This window comes from Equus przewalskii, chromosome 17, assembly GCF_037783145.1.
Source record: "Equus przewalskii isolate Varuska chromosome 17, EquPr2, whole genome shotgun sequence".
Classification (NCBI taxonomy): Eukaryota; Metazoa; Chordata; class Mammalia; order Perissodactyla; family Equidae; genus Equus; species Equus przewalskii.
This window is the reverse complement of record NC_091847.1, coordinates 54,189,930-54,199,902: the sequence shown is the minus strand read 5'-3', so window position 1 is coordinate 54,199,902 and position 9,973 is coordinate 54,189,930. Positions and strand designations below refer to the sequence as shown.

Below are 9,973 nucleotides of genomic sequence, written 5' to 3'. Positions count from 1 at the left end.
TTTGGAGATTTAGCTTTTGGTGAGGGAGTATGTCCTAAAAGAGAATGAGATCTTTAAAAAATTGTGTTTTGTTTTCACAACTGTGGGTGAGAGTGGGTGGGTAGGGTATTCAGTGTTTGCTCAGACCAATAGTAGTTCCCTGGCAATTGCACACAGAGGGCTACACTCTGTGCATCCTTCTCTCTAGTCCCTTTAATCTCCCAGTCTTTGGCATATCCTACACCTCGGGGCTCAGAGTTGCCACCTCCACTCCTGGGCTGGTTCTTGACTTGCTCAGGTTGGAAGTCAAGACTCTGGTCATCTCAGGCTCAGATTCAACAAACTTTTGCCAAGGACCTACTGTGTAAGAAGATTTTGCTGGGGGAGGTCTAGGCTGGGAAAAAAGATATTCTCAAGCCAAAGGAACGAGGGATTCATTTCGGGCACAGGTCTTAGCTGTACTATAAATCTACTCCAAGAGAATCTAGATCTGTAATTTTCTAAGGAGAGATTGGAAGATAGTGGGGGAAGTGTGTGTAGAAGGATGTGAGTAGAGAATATTTTGAGTAGCTTTAAAGTTTGTCCCCTAGATGTTCACAGGGTATGGGAGAAATGTCTTTCTAATTTATTGCTTGTTCAAGCCATGAATTCCCAAGGGTCACTTGCCCTGCTGGGTCCCAGTGCTGTGAATTCTCAGCTGGAGGTGACAGCAGAGGCATCTGATTGCCAGGTTGTGTTTGATGTAGGAATGCTTTGAAATCTCTCCCATCCTGCTCACCACAGCAGCCACCCCCTACCACCCCCATCACTACCTTTCTCTCCCACTGGAACAACAACAAGCTTCTTTTCTGCAGACAGAGGTGATAGAGGGTGGCAGTGTGGTCTTCTGTGTGTTTACTGTTGTTCCAAAGAAGCTTCTTGCAACCCCTGTCCACAGGCCACACTGTGTTACCCCTTGGAGATACCTGACCACATGAACTCGGCTCCACCACCGCCAAGGATAGAAAGGCTCTTGCCTGTTGGAGTAAAAAAAAGAGAGGAGTCTTCTTTTAAGCAAGATTTGCAGTTCTCTGCAGCATCCTTCAGTCATCCCAGGATGGAGGTGGGGATAAAAGAGATCCTAAGGACAGGAATTCTAAACCTGGCAGAAGTCTGATAACGTGACCCTCCCCGAGGAAAAGAGTTTAGAGTGCTGTGTCTTTCCCTTAGAACTTTATGAGTAAAAGGCTTATGGGTCAAGTCCATGCCTGACATACGGTAGGCATTTAATAAATGTTTGTTGGACAGAAATAAAAATGGACAGAATGGTGTGTCTTCACCATGACTAACATTGACTAAAGGATATCCTTAGATTATTGGCTCCCAAAACCACTTCATGTGGGTAGGAATCACTATAGAAGCTTGTGTAAAAGTGCAAGCTCTTCAGCCCACCCCCAGAGATTTTAATCCAATAGGTCTGACTCAGGAGTCTATTTTTATTTTATTTTTGTGTGTGTGTGTGTGTTTTGAGGAAGATTAGGCCTGAGCTAACATCTGCAGCCAGTCCTCCTCTTTTTGCTGAGGAAGACTGGCCCTGAGCTAGCATCCGTGCCTATCTTCCTCTACTTTATATGTGGGATGCCTGCCACAGCACGGCTTGACAAGTGGTGTGTAGGTCAGCACCCGGGATCCGAACTGGCTAACGCCGGGCTGCTGAGTGGAACGTGTGAACTTAACCGCTGTACCACCGGGCCGGCCCCAGGAGTCTTTATTTTTAATAAGCCTCTTGGCTGATTCTAAAGCAAGGTTCTTCGGAACCACACTTAGGGAATTGCTGCTTTAGGAGCTGGGGGGTGGGCAGTGTGGGGAGAGAGGGGTGATTCTGTGGGAGGGGCCCTTGACCAGCATGATGAGAGCTTGTGGCCAGCTGGAGCTCAAGTATACCTGAAGTGTCCAGAAGCCTGGTGGATGGTAGGGGCAGAGAGGTCAATATCAAGGTCAAACTTAAGTTTAGTTGGGCTGAAGTTCCGGAAAATATCCTTAAGTAGTCAGTAGGAGTTTCCCAAATTTTGCTGACAAAATAGTGCTTTGCAGAGACCTGGCTCACTTCTGCTCCTTGCCACTTCCCTGACTTGGCTTTGAGGATGCCAGTGGGGCAGAAAGTGAAGAGTTTGTCTCTCTCAGTCTCTTCAGAGAAAATTTAGAGTGGTTCTGAGGCAATGGGAAGAAGGAAGGAGTAGGAATGGGAGTTTTAAGAGGGAGGAGCCTCCTCTCATTTCCTACACCCCTCCCAAATTGTCTGGGATGAGCACTGAACCCCAGCGATCCAGAGGGGGTGAAATGTCCCTTGGTCTATGAGGTAACTCTTCCTCTGGCTCAAGACTGACCTTTCACAGCATAAGATGCCAATGTTAAAAGGCCCCTTAGAGATAAGTGACATCAAACCCCTCATTTTAGAGAGGGAGTCACTTCACTCAGAGTTAAATGGCAAAGCCATCCTGCAAAAAATGAGAGCACCAACTTGGCTCTCTGACTCTGCCAGTCGGCTGCCTTTCCACAGTCTGCCATGAGCGAGGAGTGGGGCAGCCCCTCCTTGGCGCCATGGTGGCCTGGATGCTGAGTGAACAGTGTTCAAGGAGGCACCCTCATTGGGAGACCGCACGGTCCGGGTGCCTGGGAGGTCTGCTGCCCTCCCTTTGGGATTTGTGTGCTAAACTTGTGGCCCAGGCTTCTGGGGCCCCACCTGGAGCTACTCCTGCAAGAGAAGACAGAGGTGGACCTGGGGCCCCACTCCCTCCACCAAGCAAGGGTAAAGGATCCCCCCATTTCTTGCTGAGCCCGATCAGCATCAGGGCCCTGGGGGGACAAAACAAGAGGTGTGCCTAGATTTATGTACCTGAATAGAGCAAGTACAAATAAGGACATGTGTAAACACACACAGGTACACCCAGGTCACTCTTGTACGATCATTTACTTTTTTGCTCCTTTATTTTATAAATAGGTAGTAAATTTAAATTTACATGGTTTAAGATTCAAAGGGTACAAAAGGATATGCCTGAAGGTCTTTCTCCCACCCTCATCCCCAGCCACCTAGTTCCCCTTCACATAGGCACCAGTTTTATGAGTTTCTTATATATCTTTCCAGAGATCCTTTATACCTATACATTTATATAAATATGTGTGTGTGCATCTCCTCACTTTTTTTACAAATGATAGCATATTAGATAGACTCTTTTGCACCATGCTTTTCCCTCTATTGTATCTTGAAGATCATTTCATATAAATGCACACAGAAGTTCTTGGTTTATTTTTACAACTTCATGCTGTTCTACTGTATTCCTCCACCACAATTTATTTAGCCAGTCCCCTATCAATGAGCATTTAGCTTATTTTCAGTCTTTTGCTATTACAAACACATGTTGAACTTTTTACTTATTAGAAAAATTCCTTTTGAAATTACTTAGTCAAAAGCATGTGCACTGGCAGTTTTGATACATGTTGCCAAATTGCTGTCCTTAGAAGTGAACCCCTTTACACCTCTACTGGCAACATGGGAGAATTCCTGTTTCCTCACACCCTTGCCAAGTCAATGGGATATTAACGTGTTTTATTTTTGCCACTCTGATAAGTGAAAAATAATACCTTTTACTTACTCTTCTAGCATCTCCAAAAATGTCATTCTTCCTTATCTTATTTGATCCTTTCAAAATTCTATTTTACAAATGGTAATGCTGACACAGAAAAGATAAACAACTTACTATAGTCAGACCCAATGTAAATGGCCAAGGTTAGATGTTCAGCATTCCTTCCTGTGCTACACTGTGCCACAAGGAAGCTTAAGGAGGTTCAAGGGAGTGGGTGGCTTCCAGGATTCCTTGAAAGACACGTGATAGAAAAAAGCACAGCTTTCTGACATCTGTTAAGAGGCCTCCTCTTTAGTGGTCTGATACCAAGACCACATTTCTGCATGTGTCCCCTAGAGAGTACTCTCCGGAAACAAAGGGGCTCTGATTAGCAATCTGATCTGAGCTAGTCCTAAGCATTAGCTTGGATTCAATATCTGGGAAGCAGGAGGGTGTTGTTTTTAATTTCCCTGAGACTTATTTCTCAATGACCACCCAGGACCTAAGTATTGATCAGCATAGTGTGGGTAAAAGGATGTTTCCCCTAGATTTTAGCTTTATATAGGACACTCACTTGGACCTGGTGAGGATAATACCACACACACACACACACACACACACACACGCTGCTTGAATGATAAACTTATGAGGTAGGTATGTTTATTGACTGTTTCATTGACCATGAACCTGAAGGCCAGAAAGATCAAGTGAATTACTTAGGGTCAAAATACAAAATGTATCAGTTAGCAAATCAGAAGACACAATGTAGACCTAAAGTTGAACTCATTACTTTCCCCTGCAAAGTATTCTCTGCGCCCTCCTGTATTCATTTTGGTGAGTGACCTATTCACTCCGCCTTCAAAATAGAAACCTAGGGATTAACATCCACAACTCCTCATTCACTCATCCAGCTGATCACCAATCCCTCTGAATTCCTCATCCTGAATGTCTCTCCTCTTCATCCTTATTACCTTAGTTCCTCTCTAGGCTGGATTATTTCAGCAGCCTCATGTTTTGTTCTTCCTGCCTCCTCTTTCTCTTTTCTCCAGTCAGACACAGTACCCCCAAGGGTGAGCTTTCCAAATAATGACCTCATGTCCCAGTTTAAAACCTTCAGTGACTCCCCATTGCCTATAGATTAAGTCCAGATCCCTTTCCATGGACCTTATACAGCCTCTCTTTCCAGCCACATGACCCACTCCCAACTACTCTCCGTGTTCCAGGGCCAGACCTTGCTCTTTCTTCCCTTCCTGCTTTTAGCCTGCACAGCTCTCTCTTCTTGGTATGTCTCTCCCTCCTGGGCCTAAAAAACTTCCATACTTTAGGGACCCAAATTCACCTCCTCTGAGAAGCCTTTTCTGAGAGTACAATGCTGTTAGTGGCTCCTTCTCCGTATTCTAGGAACATTTTGGCCACACCTCTGTTATGGCATCTGTCACACTGTTTTAGGATTCTTTTTCTCCCCCAGGAGATAGAAGGGCACACACCATTAGTGACTCATTTTTGTATCCCAAAGCCCAGCACAGTGCACATAGGAGCTGTTCAGTAGGTATTAGTAAAAGGCAAGAAGAAAGGGGGCAGAACAAGGACAACAGGACCAGTTATGTTAATTGCTTAATGGGTTCAGGACACTATGCAAGGCTTAATGCTTCAGCTTATGTCTGTCTGAAGTAAAATGATAGAATATTTCTCCAAAACAAGTTAATTTCCACCCAGAAGATGATGAGAGCGAGGAGGACTGAGGGGATGGGAGAGAAAGCTGGGACTTTCTGTCCTTCAGGGGCTCTTTCCTATAGGCTGAGGCCGCTCATTTAACTAACTTCAGAAACTTCTCAGCTGATGTCACTCAGAAAAAAGGTAAAAGGGGGGTAGCCTGGAACTCTTAGAATTTACAAAAGAGGACACATGTGCCACTCAAGAAAGTATAAGAATGCTTCACCACCGGCTCACCCAGCCCTCCCGCTGTAAACAGCTCTAATGCTAATCACGGCCCCCTCCCCAGCTTGCAGTCTCTCCCTTTATGGTGTTTCTAAAATGAACCAGAAAGAGCCGAAGTAAAAATACTCGAGTCCTTCCCTCACTTGAGGAAAGAGAGGAGAGGCATATCATTGTGGTTGGTGTTTTAAGTCTATTTTTATTTTACATGGCATTCAAGTTTAGTTCCAAGTTCAACGGAGGTCTTACCCTGCTTCCTCCTACACAGATACTCCTGCAGGTAAATAAGGGAACGAAACTACTTCAGACTCTCCACTGAATTCTAGTCCCTCGGGACATCTTTTTTAAACTCTTAGTCTGCAAGAACCTTCTGACCCATTGGGACTTTTCTTGTCCTGTCTTCAGAAATGGATTTGTCCCTTTCTGGTGCAGAGCAGCGTTTATGTGTGTCACTTGAGCAAGGTGGGGAGGGGGGCGTCTGGGGGGATGCAGAGGATGCACCGTGAGTCAGGGGCGGGCGTGGGGGCCCCGCGTGTTGGGAGGGCGCTGGGCACCCTGCGTGGTCCGGGTGCGGTGGGGACCGGCGGCGCGGCCCTGGGGCCGGGCGCGGCGGAGCGGGCGGCGGGTCGCGCCCTCGGGGAGCGCTCACCCCGCGAGCCTGCGCCGCCTCCGCTCGCGGTTTCTGGTCGGATCCCAGCTGGCCCAGACTTGCTCTGAAGTAGGAGGAACCGCTGTCGAGCGAAGAGTGCACACCGGGTGATTGATGAACTCTTAATAGGACTAACCTCGCGCGCGCTCCCCACCCTAGACGCACACAGAAGACTCCTCCCCGGGCCGCCTCGCAGGCCAGAGGGGACGCTGCCGCCAGCCGGCTGGGTGATTAACTCACCGTTTGTCTTTCCGAAAGTGTTCCAGGTGGATTCAGGACAGCCCCCACCCCGACACCCGCCCCCAACACCACCCCCCCCAACACCCCCCCCCCGCCCCCCCCCCCGCAGCCGGGCCGCTCCGCCGCTAGCCGGCAGAGCGCCGAGCGAGCGCGCATCACATAGTGGCGCGGGCCCACCCGGCCTTTGTGCCGCGTGACCGCCCAACCGACCGGGGGTGGGGGTGGGGGATCGACGGTTATTGTTCCCCGAGGGGAGGGACATGCTCAGACTCGGGGTCCACGCTGGCCGCCTCCCCAGAGCGTCCCCAGGTTCGAGGACGGCTGTGGGCTTCCTTTGTGTGTTCTCTGCCTGCCGCAGGCGTCGGTGCTGCCCCCAGGGGCGGCAGACGGGGGTGAGGGAGGTTGGTGCCAGCTCTGCCGCTGCCTCGAGCTCAGCTCGTCCGACCCAGTTTCCAGCTTGGCCCTTCCTGAGGAGGGTGGGGAGGGACGTGGTGTTTGTAGGGCAGCCTTTGAACAATAGAACCATCAAAAGACCTTCTCCCCGTCTGCTCCTCCAGAAAGGCCCTGGCCCAACAGGTCCTCTTAGCCTCGTTTTATGCCTCCTTCCTCAGCACAAACATTTCATCTCTATCAAGGTTCTCCACGCATCCTCATTTAAATTAAGATCTCCTCCTTGGGCTCATTACTGATGTTAAAGCCCTATTTTCATGATTTTCCAGATATCGTTCTTCCATAAAAATAATCCAGACTAGCTATAGGAACCACTCAAGATATTTTGCCACAAGATCTAGGACAAGAGGACTCACGGAGTATCTCCCACCTTGTGGGTCTCTTGGGGTCCCTTCACCTGCTTCTGCTCCTGAAGATGGTTGGACATCCATCCACCTTGCCTCTTCTGGCTGGACCTGGCCTGAAACTGAGTCTTTTGGATTGTCTTTCTACTTTTCCAACTTGCCAAAGTGGGTATGAGACCTGAGGGAAGTGTTTAGGCCTGGGCTTTAGGCCAGGTATATAAATCCATTTGGCACTAACTTTGGACCCCCAAAATAAGGGCATTTGTAGCTGGAGTACAAGACAAGGGAACAGTGAAAACTAAGATTTTTTCCCTCTTTGATGATCCTGTCCACCACCAGCACCACCAGTGCAGTAAGTGTGGAGGATTCATCTACTCACTGTTTTTCCCTCCATGCAGGCCTTCTGCAAGAGAGATCTAAGCGAGCCAGTCCTCAGAGGTGGTACGGGCATGGCTGGCAGTCTCAGCTTCCTGTGTCCAAAGTGTCTAGGGATAGGTCAGCTCACCCAGGCCCTTAGCTATAGCCTCTCTGGGAAGTTACAGTGCCCTGAAATGATAAGGCTGTAGGCCCATGGCAACTGGAGCCTTCTGCCTCTAGTTTTATTTAATACTCACAAACTTCAGTTCATTCTCTTCTTTTCCTACAGTTTCTGAAAGAAGGACCAAAGTAAAGCCAAGAACTCCCAGATGAAGAGGACCTTCCTGGATTTGTAACAGGGATTAACCAATTCTTGATTTCAGGAGGAAGTTTCAGCTAATTCTCAGGATAAAGTCAAAACAGGCCTGTCCCTTGGATACTAAACGTGTAAACAAGCTTCTGGCCCCCCCAGGTCAAGCAGAGACACGCTTTTTATTGGAAGGTTGGGTTTGTTCTTTGTTATTCAAAAAGACACCCCCACACACACACACATCCTCTTCCCCCTCCCTAATGAAAAACCTCAACAGATGGAGAGCCTAGGCTCTCAAGCCTGCTGGCTGAAAAGATGCACTTCACTCAAGGGTCAGTTGGCTGGTATGGAATGGGGGAGGGAGAAGAGATGAGTAGCTAATATAGGTAATCACTGTCTTTTAATACTCCTTATAGATAGAAATTCGAAAAATCCTATTCAGCAAGGTTAGCAGCCTCTGGGGCCTGAGAAACCAGTCTAGCTGATGTGTCTCTGATAGGGACGGGGCTTGGGGCTGCACCAAAGAGAAGTACTCATTCTGTGTTCTCTCCTTCTTTCCTTTGAAAGCCTGTACAAAGAAATGGCACAAATGGATGGTTAACTTAATGATTCCATCACAGGCGGATTTTTCTCTGTCAGGTCCCTGGATGAGGCTGAGGTCTGAAAGCCAGGAGGCAGAATGTGAACTTTAATGGCCCTTTCTTACCGCCTTTCTGGGGCCAGGACTACTCTTCAGGGCTTTCCTCTGCAACTTCCCCATCCTCCTGGCTAGCTCAGTTGAGTCTTCTCACTCCACTCCAGGCTGGGGCCTGAGCCTCTCCTGGTAGCCAGAGCAAGCTCTCCCTCTCCCTAAATCTCTTTCCCCACCCCAACCTCCCATTTTGCAGCGGGCCATTCCCACTGCCTCACCCCTACCCTGCATTAATTCACATTTGACTGCCTGGACAGAACAACCACGGGCTCCCAAACGACTGCCACCCCCCAGCCATGGGCCTGGGCTTGCAGCCCTGATCCCTTTCTTCAGGCCTCAGGAGGATCCCCCACAACCTCCCTGGTCCCCACCTTCCCCAAAGCGGTCTCTATGGGAAGAAAATAGAACAGGCCGAGGCCTGAGCCAAAGAGCCATTTCCTCCGCTTAGGCAAGCGAGGGGAGCCTCCCAGAGACCACGGCCGAGCGCAGCCTGGCCCTCTCCCACCGCCCGGCGCCGGCCCCGCGCTGCCTTTGTGTGGCCTTCCCCGCCGCGGAGGCCTTGGGGGCGCCGCGCGCACAATGGCGCGGCCGCTCCCGGAAGACCCGGCTGCTCCGGGCGGCCAGGGCCAGCAGCCTCGAGGCTTCGGGGCGCACCCCGCGGCCCCCAGCGCGACGGGCCCGGGGAACGTCCCAGGCTAGGGCAGAGGCTTCCTCCCCCTGCCGCCTGGTCCCTGTCCGCCGCAGGTCCTCCTCGGGAGAGGGAGAAGCCTGGCCCAGGGCGCCATTGCCGGGCCGGGCTCCCCTCCCCCACCCTCGTCTGTCTCTGCTGCTCCGAGGCCTGCGAGGGAGGAGGCGGGCGCCTCCGCCGATAGAGCCGCTATTGTGACCTTCCCTCGCAGAGCGGGAACCCAGCCGAGTGTGGACCGCCGGCGGTGGCGGGGGAGGCGGCGAATGTGTGTGCAGACCTCGGGGTGCGGAGAGAGTGGCGCTGGGAAATAAACAAGGTTTGCAACCGCGGGCAGTTGGGCCCTTCAGAGGGCGTTTGGTTGTGTTTAGACTCGGGTGCTTCCTAACACTAACTGCAGGCTCAAAAGGAGCAGAATTTATGGCGAAGGCCGAGGCGGCTTGTTTATAATTTATGAAGTTTTAAATGGCTGTGCCGCGGACCGGCGCTCTCGCGGGCAGCGCCCTCCGCGGACTCGCCTCAGACCCCACCCCGCGCCCGGAGGGACCCAGTGTGCCCAACACATCCAATGGCAGGAACGGATCCGAACCTTTCTCAGGAGACTCGGGGACACTTTCTCCCGAGGTGAGAAAAAGCCGAAGATTTGTCCCAAGCAAAGTCCCCTACCCCACTAGAGAGGGGTGCGGCACTTGGGGCGGCTGCGGCTGCCTAAAGAGGGGGCCCCCAACCCC

The 9,973-nt window shown here is 50.6% G+C and overlaps 2 long non-coding RNA genes across 2 annotated transcripts; one reads left to right on the top strand and one right to left on the bottom strand.

Annotated features, from left to right (window-relative positions):
- Positions 1-5,936: 5,936 nt before the first annotated feature.
- LOC139076643 (uncharacterized) lies at positions 5,937-6,474 on the bottom strand. Its single transcript, XR_011528436.1, has 2 exons — positions 6,406-6,474; positions 5,937-6,247 (listed from the first exon to the last, which is right to left on the bottom strand). It is a non-coding gene; the product is annotated as an uncharacterized lncRNA (long non-coding RNA).
- Positions 6,475-6,632: 158 nt separating this feature from the next.
- Positions 6,633-9,574, top strand: LOC103559443 (uncharacterized). Its single transcript, XR_546979.2, has 3 exons — positions 6,633-6,714; positions 7,125-7,364; positions 7,846-9,574. It is a non-coding gene; the product is annotated as an uncharacterized lncRNA (long non-coding RNA).
- Positions 9,575-9,973: the final 399 nt, after the last annotated feature.